Here is a 12,000-nt window from a genome sequence, read left to right on the forward strand (position 1 = left end):
AGCTATCCAAGCGCAACAGGAGGCAAATAAAATTCAAACTGAAACTAACCAACAAATTATAGAGGAGCAGAAATTAGTGAGGGAGTAACAGGGAGAGACACCTGTCATGCTGAACAAATTGGGCTCCAAAAGATGACAGAACTTGATGATGTGGAAGCTTATTTAACCACATTTGAAAGAACTGCCTCTAGAAATGCATGGCCCAAGGAGCAATGGGCAGGGAGAGTAGCACCTTATTTAATTGGAGAAGCCCAAAAGGCGTTTTATGACTTAAAAGAAGAAGATGCTGAGAACTATGAGACTCTGAAAGAGGAGATCTTGGCAAGATTAGGGGTAACAATGACAATAAGAGTGGTCCGGTTTCACAATTGGAGATACCAAATGGACAAGCCTACTAGGTCTCAGATGTTTGACCTGGTACATCTGGTAAAGAAATGGCTCCAGCCAGAAGAATTAAACTCAGGACAGGTGGTAGAAAGGGTGGTGTTGGATCACTTTGTGAGGAGTCTGCCTGTTCACTTTAAAAGGAAAGTGAGTGATGGGGATCCCCAGACACTGGATCAGGCAGTGGACTTAGTGGACAGACAACATGCCACGGAGGCCTTAATTAGGGAAGAAAAAGGGGAGTTTCGAAAAAAGGAGAGGAGAAGCCCCGAGAGTCTGAAAACTGAAATGAAGTACCGATAAAGTACAGTGATGTTGGAGGTCCTCCACAATTTAAGAAACCCCTTCGGGAAAGGTCAGATTCAAGGCCCCGACCATGGAAAGAAACTCGTCGATGCTTTAATTGTCATGAAGAAGGGCATCTAGCCAGCCATTGTCCCTGCCTGTCTGAACCCATGCAAGTAGACCCCAGAGATTAAGCCAAGTGTAACTACCTTACGGCACGTGTCCCAACCTGTGAGGATCCCCACCTTACTAAAATCAAGACAGGGGGAGAACCTGTCAAGGCCTTGTTGGATTCTGGAAGTACTGTGACCCTGGTGACCCCTACAATACTTCCCGAAGAAACAGAGATCTGGGGAACGGAGGGGATACCTATTACTTGTATCCACGGGGACACAAAGGTATATCTGTTGGAAGAAATTAGCATCTCTACGGAAAAGGGGACATACTATTCAACTGTCGGAGTGGTTGAGCAGTTGCCTTACCCTGTGGTACTGGGACGAGACTGTCCCCACTTCCTCCAAATTTGGAACACTGTCCAGGCAGCTAGGCAAAGGCCACTTCCCTGTCCTGAAGGCATGGGTGACGCCACTATCGACGTCCAACAGGAAGGAGGATCTGAACTTGGAGATGAGTTCATAAATATGGATTTACCGGACTGAGAGCCACCAGAACATCGTGGTAAGTTTGGGATGGCCCAATTAGAAGATGGAAATTTGAGACATGCGTGGGGACATGTCAGGAAAATCGATGGAAAGTGGTGTGATGATCATAGTACTTTGAGTTACCCATATTTCATGATAAAAAAACAATCTCCTCTATCAGGTGCAACAGAAGGGACATGAAGAAGTGGAACAACTCCTGATTCCCCGGGCCTACCACATGAAGCTCCTCAACTTAACCCATAGCCACCTCCTGGGAGGACACCTGGGGGCAAAGAAAACAGCCGAGAAACTGCTCACTCGGTTCTTTTGGCCAGGGATCTTTAAGGCCATCGAGAAGTATTGTCGGGAATGCCCGGAGTGTCAGAAAACTTCTCCACAACCTTATTATTGAAACCCTTTGATTCCCCTCCCAATTATTGAAACCCCTTTTGAACGGATTGGGATGGATTTGGTGGGACCCCTGATCAAAACCACCAAAGGTCACCAGTATATATTGGTAATAGTGGACTATGCTACGAGGTACCCCGAAGCCATTCCGTTGAGAGCTGCCACCGCCAAAAACACAACTAGGGAGCTAGTACAACTTTTCACTAGGGTCGGAATTCCTAAAGAGATCTTAACTGATCAAGGAACTCCTTTTATGTCTAAAGTCATGCGAGACTTATGTAAGCTATTGGGTATACATCAGATCCGAACCTCGGTCTATCTCCCTCAAACCGACGGTCTAGTGGAACGTTTTAATAAGATCCCGAAAGGCATGCTGAGGAAGGCCATGCAAAAGGATGGGAAAAATTGGGATCAGCTGCTCCCGTATCTCATGTTCGTGGTTGGAGAAGTTCTGCAGGCCTCGACCGGATTTTCCCCATTTGAATTACTATACTCTCGGAAACCACGGGGCCTATTAGATGTGGTCAAAGAATCTTGGGAGCATCAACCTTCCCCTTTACAGACCATCATTGAACATGTGAAGCAGATGAGAGAAAGAATAAACGTTATTGTTCCCATTGTGAAAGAAAACCTGGAGAAAGCCCAGGCTCAACAATAACAAATTTATAATAGGGGAGCTATTGCGAGAGAATTTCAGCCTGGGGATAAAGTACTGGTCTTAGTTCTGACCCCAGAATGTAAATTCTTGGCCTCCTGGCAGGGGCCTTATGAGGTGGTGGGAAAAGTGGGTCCGGTCAACTATAAGGTCAAGCAACATGACAGAAGACAGCAGCATCAAATCTACCACGTCAATTTATTGAAGAATGGCATGGTACCGAAGTTCTGCTCACCCACTTCTCCCCTGACCCTTTGGAAGAAGAAATGGGTTCTGTAGCCGTGGGAGACCTGGCTCCGGCTCAGAAGCAAGAATTACAAGAATTCCTATCGCAAAACAAAAATGTTTTTTCCTGGACACCTGGTCAAACCCATCTTATACGACATAAGATTATCACAGAACCAGGGAAGAGGGTAAGACTACCCCCGTATCGAGTACCTGAAGCCAAAAGGAAATTAATTAAAGAGGTGGAAAAGATGCTAGAAATGGGTATCCCATAGCGAGTGGGCTAGCCCGATAGTTTTGATCCCCAAGCCGGATGGAACTATTCGATTTTGTAATAATTTCAAAAGGTTAAATGAGATCTCGCTGTTTGATGCATACCCTATGCATACCCTATGCCCCGTATAGATGATACATCAGTACCCTTGAACTTACGAAGGGATATTGGCAAGTGCCACTGCTTTATCGAAGAAGATAAAGCCAAGACCGCTTTTGCCACACCTGAGGGGCTATATCAGTATAGGGTCCTACCATTTCATTTGCATGGCGCTCCAGCAACGTTTCAAAGATTAATGGACCAAATACTGAGTCCTTATCAAGATTTTGCAGCTGCCTACTTGGATGACGACATAATTCATAGTACGACATGGAAACAACATCTACAACGCCTGGAAGCAGTGACTGGAGCTTTGCGAGCAGCAGGATTAACAGCCAATCCAAATAAATGTTGTTTGGGGGCCCGGGAAGCCAATTATCTTGGTTATACGATCGGGAGAGGATTGATCATGTTACAAGATCAAAAGGTGCAGTTTATTAAAAACTGGCCCAAACATTCTACAAAGAAGCAAATTGAACATTTTTGGGACTTGTGAGTTATTATCAACGTTTCATTCCAGGGTTTGCCTCCATTGCCGCCCCTCTGCATGATTTAACAAAGATGAGTTGTCCTGAAAAAATAAAATGGACTGAATTTGAAGAGAGGGCCTTTCAAGACTTAAACAACTCTCTCTTCTCCACCAGTCTTACAAGTACCAGACTTTAATAAACCTTTCATGGTACAAACTGATGCTTCCAACACTGGAATTGGAGCCATACTCTTGCAAGAAATTGATGGACTGGAGCATCCTATTTTATATATTAGTCAAATCCCACAGAAAAACACTATTCTGTGATAGAAAAAGAATGTCTAGCATTCTAAAATGGGCCCTTGACTATTTAAGGTATTATTTATTGTTATCATTATCTGATATCTATGTATATACATTATCTGTATATTATCTTTATATACAGATAATGCCCCATTAACCTGGATGTTACAAAATATGGATAAAAATGATAGAATTACACGATGGGGTCTTAGTCTTCAAAGGTTTCAATCCAAACGGTATATAGACCTGGAAGGGAACAAGGGAATGTAGATTCCCTCTCCCGAATGCACTGTTTATTTTTTTCTAGACCGCCCGAGGACGGGGCTGATCTCAGGGGGAGGGAATGTAAGATGACCAGGGGAAGGGTCATTATGACCGGTATTTCCGGAACGAAACAATAAACTTGATATAGACGTGATCAAGATGGCCGCCAAGGAGAACCAGCTGAGCTGCTTTTGGAAAAGGCCTATGCAGCGAAACAATGAGACACGGGTGAGCTACATCAGGAAGCAAAATAGAAATGCCCTGGAAGCGGTCAGCCAGTGCGGGAAGCCGATAAGGTGAATGCGTTTTGGAGGAAGAAGAGGATTAGGATTGTGGTTGAAAGGATTAAGGAATAACAGACTACGGTTTACGGATTACGGACTACGGTTTACGGATTACAACTTGGTTACGGCACGGATTTGTGTGGACATACGGATTTTGGAATTTGGATTGTTTAAGGATACAGGAAACGGATTACGGATTGGAATCGGAAAACAAATGGACAAAGAAACAGAGAAGATCAGTGTGGTGTGAGTAACATCCCTTATACACCTGCTTTTCCCCCGGTGACACCACACCCAGTTTAGCTTTGGATGTGCTGGTCTGAAGCAGGGTTTGCCAGTAATTTGCTCCATTTGTTCCCATCACTCTTTAAACAATGTCCAGGCCCTGCTGATGAAAAACTGTAACATAATGCTGCCTCCACCATGCTTGTCAGTTGAGATAGTGTTACAGAGTTGGGTTTGTGTTGAATGTAAAGCTCTGCATTTAGACAAAAAAGGTTCCAATTTTGTTTTGTCATGCCACAAAAACTTTTGCCATGTTTGCAGTATCACTTACAGTGCCCTCCAGAATTATTGGCACCCTCGGTAAAGATGAGCAAAAAAGACTATGAAAAAATGTCTTTGTTGTTTATCAGCTTGATCTTACACTGAAAATATGAGAGAAATCTAACCTTTACCTTTCAGTGAGGTAAAATTATTTTTAAAAATCCTTATAAAAAACAAACATTTTTCTCAAAAACCCATGTCACAATTATTGGCATCCCTGCATTAAGTACTTTGTGCACCCTACCTTTTCCAAGTTAACAGCACTGAGTCTTCTCTAATAATGCTGGATGAACTGGGAGAACAAATATAAAGGGATCTGAGACCATTCCTCCATACAAAATCTCTCCAGACCCTTCAGATTCCTTAGTCCTTGTTTTTGGACTGTCCTCTTCGGCTCACCCCTCAGGTTTTCAAAGGGGTTTAGATCAGGGGACTGGGATGGCCACTGCAAAAGCTTGATTCTGTGGTCAGTGAACCACTTTTGTGTGGATTTGGAGGTATGCTTTGGATCATTGTCCTCCTGGAAGATCCAACCATGACCCAGTCTTCGCCTCCTGGCAGAGGGGGCCAAATTTTGATCTAAAATATCCTGGTATTTGATGGAGTCTGTGATGCCATGGATCCTAACAAGATTCCCAGGGCCTTTGGAAGAAAAACAGCCCCACAACATCACAGATCCACCACCATACTTTACAGTGGGGATTAGGTTCTTTTCTGCATTACCTTGACTCTTTTTAAGCCAAACCCAACTCTGAAGTTTGTTGCCAAAAAGCTGTATTTTTGTCTCGTGTGACCATAGAACCCGGTTCCAATAAAAGTTCCAGTGATGTTTAGCGAACTCCAGGCGCTTACATTTGTGGTTTGACGACAGCAGAGATACGACCAACTCCTGCAATTGTCCAACTGTGATGCCTCTCGAACCATCCTCCTCACTGAGCGTGGGGGCAAAATACACTTGTGTCCTCTTCCAGGCAGGTTCATCACAACTTCAGTTGTTTGAAACTTCCTAACTATTGCCCTAATAGTGGAGATGGGTATTTTCATGTTTGAAGCTAATTTTTATAGCCATTGCCTGATTTATGAAGGTCAACAACCTGTTGTCGCATTTCATTTGTGTATTCTCTGATCTTCCCCATGTTGATGGATGACTAAGGGTGTTTGGCCTGCCTGTCACCACATATTTATACCCCAGTGAAAAAGGAAGTCATGGTTGACCACTTAAGAGTTCGTAAATACTCAGGTGTGCTTAAAAAAGGTAAAATATGAATGGGAATACACTGATCTCTCCTATTACATGAGTTTCCAAAACGCGAATTGTCTCATACGCGATTGGTAAATAGGGGACAGATGTCTGTATAATGAGAAACACGTGTTGACTTATACGCGATTTCATCCCTGACATGTTTACGTTTTGCATGGTGGCGTAACACAACTGAACTTGGCGGCCCGCAGAGGAATACACATAATGCTCAGTTGTCCCACGTGCTTTGTTTTGGAAGTGCTAATTGGGAGGTGCTTCTCAATTCTTATGCTATTTTTACTAAATCTTCTGCATTGCTGTAAATATAAGTGGACAAAGTGACAAGAATGTGTCTAAGAGGTGTGCTGGTGATAAAATTTCAGGTGGTGAACTTTTTTTAAGGTAAAGTCCTAAATTTACTGTAGTATTTATTTATTGTTGTAGTGCCCTCGCCTGGTGTCTTGGCAGAAGCACACCTGGATAATTAGTATGTGTCGCGGTGCAGGCTGGGAACCACTGTCGGGAGATAATCTTAGGGCCTGCAGGGTGATCACTAGCTAACCTTAGCTATGTAAATAGTGTTGTTTAAGGAAATTGTACTTGGCTGGTTGATGTTTATCCCTGTTTTCTTCCCAAGACCCATATCCACCCTAGCTGTGTACTCCTTCCCTTTGCTGCCCTTGTGTGTTTAGGGTTTGATTGAAGGGATTATGGTTTCTGTTGCCAGGTAACAGGCTGATGGAGGTCTGTAATAAAGAGTGTGTATGCTACTGTTGTTGCCTGTGTGAACTGTTCCATAAATGCTACACTATAAATTTAGTGTGTTTAAACTGAGTAAACATTTTTATTAGGATAACTAATAAACTTAAGAAAGCTTTGTTTAGGCATTTGGTTAGGTTTTGAGTGGTCTGCCCCTAGCCCTATTTTTCCCTTAAACCCTGTTATTTTTTTCCACAATTTTGCATAATGCGCGGTTTTACAGAAACGCATTCATCGCGTTAAAGCAGACACACCTGTATATGTCAATTAGATTTTGTTCATAGGAATTTCTAGGGATGCCAATAATTGTGACATGTTTTTGAGAAAAATGTTTATTTTTTATAAGGATTTTTTTTTCTTTGAATACTTTTACCTCACTGAAAGGTTAGATTTCTTTCATATTTTCAGTGTAAGATCGAGCTGATAAACAACTAAAACATTTTTTCATTAGCCTTTTTTGCTCATCTTTACCAAGGGTGCCAGTTCTGGAGAGCACTGTAGGTGCTTTTTGTGCAAACCCCATTTGTCATTTGAGAAGATTTTTTCAGCTCCATATAAGCCAAATTTGACCCATGGATATTTTCTTCCATCTCAACCACTAAACTATGTAACTATTTCAGTGTGGTAGTTGAACTCACAATGTCAACCCTAACAAGTTTCTTCTTTGCCTTGCTCCTCAGTTTGGATGGACAGCCTGATCTTGGCAGCGTCTGAGTGCCTTACACTAATTAAAGATTGATTTCAAAATATTGCACAATATTGCACAGACAGAAGCCACTCAACTAATTGTGGAGCTTTTGTGTACCTAAATTAATTTACATTTGCAACAGTTTAACTAGTTATATAACATTACATTTCTGTTTTCTCTTTCACATTCTATGATGTGTATATAACAAGTAGCAATACAAATGTAATTTGAATGAAGCTTTAAAGAAACAAAATGAAAAAAACTGTGCAAGGGTCTGAATACTTTTGCAAGGCACTGTAAATTGTAGTATTTTTACTATAATTTATAATTATCCTGAGTTATTTTAGACAAAAGTGTCAACTGGTTAATAATGATTGCATCTATAGCACATTGATTTTATCCTACTCTGTCATTTTTGTCTCCCATGCAGCATTTAAAAGGAACATGTAGGACCACTATGTCTGCTGAGTTCTAAATCTCCAGTACTAAATGATATCTTTAATTGATCTGGTTGATTGTTAACTTTGCTTGTTCCTGCTATCAGTCTTAAGTTTTATCTGTGCACTACGTTATATGTATTATTTCCAGCATAGAGAACTTCAAGCAGTCTCTCCTATTTTTATTTTTTTTATTTGGAGCTAAAAACATCTCAGTGTACTATGAGTTTATGATGAATAGACAGTTGGTAATCACAATGTATGAAGCACTCCTATAATAACTATTGTCCCTCTACTGTCCCTCTGTTATTGAGAGTCTGGCTGGAGCAAAAACAGGAGACACACTAGTCTTCCAAAACCAGGGATGATGAACATAATTACCATTGTAGGGTCTTGCTTTAAGGATGTTAAAAGATCTTTTTCATTCCTTTATAGGATCTTGTGCAATTATTGTTCATAGGCTGCATTCAGAATTCAGTTAACCAATTTCGGTGAAACATGATAACAAACTTTAATCTGAGCTGTTTTATTATTGCAGTCAATCCTAAATGCAGGTTAACTTCTGCACCATATTTGGTTACATTTGCTAACTAGAAGGAAAAGTGACTATTTGTTTATAGTACAATTGATTAGAAAATATAGATGCTTTATTTTTACACTTTTTAAATCTAAGTGGGCCCATGACTGATCAGAAGCTGAATGCAACGGTTATGAAGTATGATATCCAGAAGAAGATTCCAATTTTCCCTCACTGAGCCCTTTGCAGTCTATCTGACCATGAATACACATCTGGTCCTTCTCTGGGTTCTCCCTGCACCACTATGAATTAGTACTGCTGCCACAGAGGGGCTGTTAGCACTTGCTGTGGATGTGACGTCAGTCCAGTGTAATTGACTTGGAGCTTTTCTGGTCTCACAGCTCTTCTTTTCATCATAGAGCTGTTCTAATATTACTTGTGTTTGCAGTTTTTTTTCTCTTTGAATGTGAAAAGAGGTGCTGCAAAAGCATTAGTGAAAAAGACGACTAATTAGAATGCAGCCTCACAAAGATAGCTTATCTGATAAAATCTCCGCTCTATTAATCGTTTACCAGCTTGAAAATAAAACCTCTTTTTGTCAAAAGTTTTCCCTGCTTCTCCAAATTCATTAGTAGATTATCTACTTTATTCCATTAGTGTGGGATGACAAAACTAGGTTAACCAGAGCAGAGTGGACTATAGGGCTACCTATTGGTCAATAATGAAATGACTTCTTATGTTCCTCTGGTTTTAATCTAGTAGAGGGGTCCTCAATCCTGGTTCTAGAGAGTTTCTGCAGGATTTCTTTCTGGTATCATTAAAGCATCAGTATCTGATGAACTGGCAGAATATGGCAAATTCTTGATCTAATAAGACAATAACACAATAACAATAAAAATCTGATTCTAGTCATTAAAGCCCAGCTGGATGGTAAATGTGTAGAGACTCAGGCCCTGCAAGACCAGGAGTAACTAAACTTAAATGTTGACATGCCTGATTCATTTAGCTTGATCTCTTTGAGAGAAATAAAAAATACCACTTTTCATAGAGTGTGTGTCCATGTAAGAGTATTCAACAGACACATTAAAAGATATGTGTTTGAAATGCATGTCTTCTCGTTTTTCACACAGGAACTGAACACCTTTGCTTGAGAAAAAAGGTATACTTGAATGCTGTTTTAGGTAATTGTGCAATATAGTAATAAAATAATATACATTCAAGTTTGTGAAATTCCAAAGGAGCTGAGACTTTTCATTGAAGCTGGTTGTAATACTGTATGTGTTAATGAGTGCTGCTTGATTTGGACAATAATGAGTTTTTTTTAAGATAACTCAAAACTCATTTATATTATCAGACCGCTCAACTAACATGATGCTAAAGAAGAATAACTGTGGATCAGAATTTGAAATTTAACAGTGTTTTTTCAAAGATTATTCCTAAATTTATTGCTCACCATTTGGTGTAAACATGCATAGTTTGCTGTGTTGCTTGTTATGCCAAAGGCTGGTGTCTCTATGAGAACCTACAGTATTGTTCTCTATGATGTCTCTATGTCTTGAGAAGTTACATAGAAAAAGAAAACCTACAGTAAATAATATTCATTTGCAACAATCTTTCCACCTGCTTTTATTAGAAGTCTTCATCTTTCTGCCTCATTATGAAGTAATTTCTCTAATAAATTAATAATTTAAGACTATAGAGCTCTATCAGCTATAGGAAAACTCATAGCAGTTAGACAGGAATATTGTTAACATTATATTCTCAAGAAATGTAGGTCAGTTAGGAAAATAATCTATACTATGTTTATATTTTGGGTGGCATGATGGTGCAATGGTTGCTACCTCATATTGCCGGGGCCCTGGGTTCAATTCCTTGGGTTCCATCATTGGATTCCCTGTGTGTAGGTAGGTTTCCTCTGGTTGCTCTGGTTTCCTCCCACAGTCCAAAGACTGGTAGGTTAATTGGCTCCTGGGAAATCTGGCCCTGATATGAGTGTGTGTGTGTGTGTGTGTGTGTGTTGTGTCTTTGTGTGCCCTGCGACTGACTGGCATCTCACCCCAGGTGTATCCTGCCTTGCGTCTTTTACTTGCTGGGAAAGGATGAGGCAGTCCCATGATCCTGAACTGGATAAAGCAGTTAGAAAATGGGTGCATGTATATTTATCATGAAATGGATATTCATATTTCATCCTTTGAATTAATAACTTAATAATAACTTTAGTATTTCTCTACTTTTTTTAATTGCTGATGTAATTGCTGATGAACAGCAAAAAATGTAAGATGTTAAATTACTTGAATAGATTAAATTAAATAGCATTTTTCCTTCTTAGTTTCAAGAAATCATTATACTTTTAAAATGCCATCATTGGCACTATTTTTGTACAGTGTGTTACATGATTAAAAAGATCAGACTCCTGTCCACTGAATTGGCACCTAGTATTGTACTATAGAGCAACTTTATTCCTCAGAACTCTTTTCGGATCAACTTGACTGCTGTTGTAAATCTAGTATACAGTATGTCTTTGTAAATATTGAGAAGATATAATATATATATAAAATATATATAGACTTTTATGTTCCATAAGACCATGAAGAAATATCTACAACTGTCTGTTTTAATGTGGTTTGCCAGATTAAATTGTGTAATTTCTTTTTTTAATTTTTATATTAAAACAATATTTGGTCTTTGGTAAGACCATATAAAATAAAAAAAAATCTTTATTTTAAAGAGTTTGTGTAAATGAAGCATGCTTGAAATTTATTTTTTGTAGAGGACATCAGGTGTATAAGAGCAGTGAATGATGACATTTTAGAATCTGTACAGGTTAAAAAAAGATCATTGGGTTTCTTCTGTAACCCTGGTTCTCTGAAAGAGAAGTGGAACCACAGGGGCATTGCCCCAGTAGTTGAAGTGGTTGAAGACTGGAATATCCAGGTGACATGTTGGGAGGGTAGAGATACTTTGGGCCCTTACAGTATTGAATACCAAAGAAATGGATGACAGATAAATTTCCCATCAATTCTGAAATGGCACACAGCAATGACAGTCAGATGGGTCATGGGAGACTGGAAAAACTGCAAGATCAGGTTGGAAGGAGGCTACAGGAGGGATGGCTTATAGTGAAACCTACAGCTAATCATGTGCTAGGGCAGGGCCACATAAAATTTTGGAACTGTATGTAACATAGGCTTATTAGTTAGTTCAAGGTTAACGATAACCTGAGAGAAAAAAATAAATATTTTAAATATAAAAAAATAAAAATTGAATAAAACTTGACATTCAACTCACAAGCCAAGTCTTCACTGCTTACCTCGACCCGATGGGTAACTGTTCTGCGTGATAAACTTATTTTCTCAAATTTGCTCTCTGGACATAAAATATCTGTGGTTTCTATCATACACTCCTTCAAAAGCTCCCTGTTGGAGAAAGACTTGCTTTGTTTAACAATTTTATATGCAGGCAGGTAGCTTGCCTTTGTGCTGGCCTCTTGGATGGTAGAAGGGTGGAAAAATACATTTTGCT

General features: G+C 39.9%; 1 protein-coding gene across 11 annotated transcripts in view; it reads left to right on the forward strand.

Moving 5' to 3' along the window:
* The window catches only part of gphna (gephyrin a), a 475,089-nt gene that overhangs the window by 71,785 nt on the left and 391,304 nt on the right, over window positions 1–12,000 (forward strand). The gene's annotated exons all lie outside the window — the stretch shown is intronic.

This window comes from Atractosteus spatula, chromosome 9 (assembly GCF_055471065.1).
Source record: "Atractosteus spatula isolate fAtrSpa1 chromosome 9, fAtrSpa1.hap1, whole genome shotgun sequence".
Lineage (NCBI taxonomy): Eukaryota > Metazoa > Chordata > Actinopteri > Semionotiformes > Lepisosteidae > Atractosteus > Atractosteus spatula.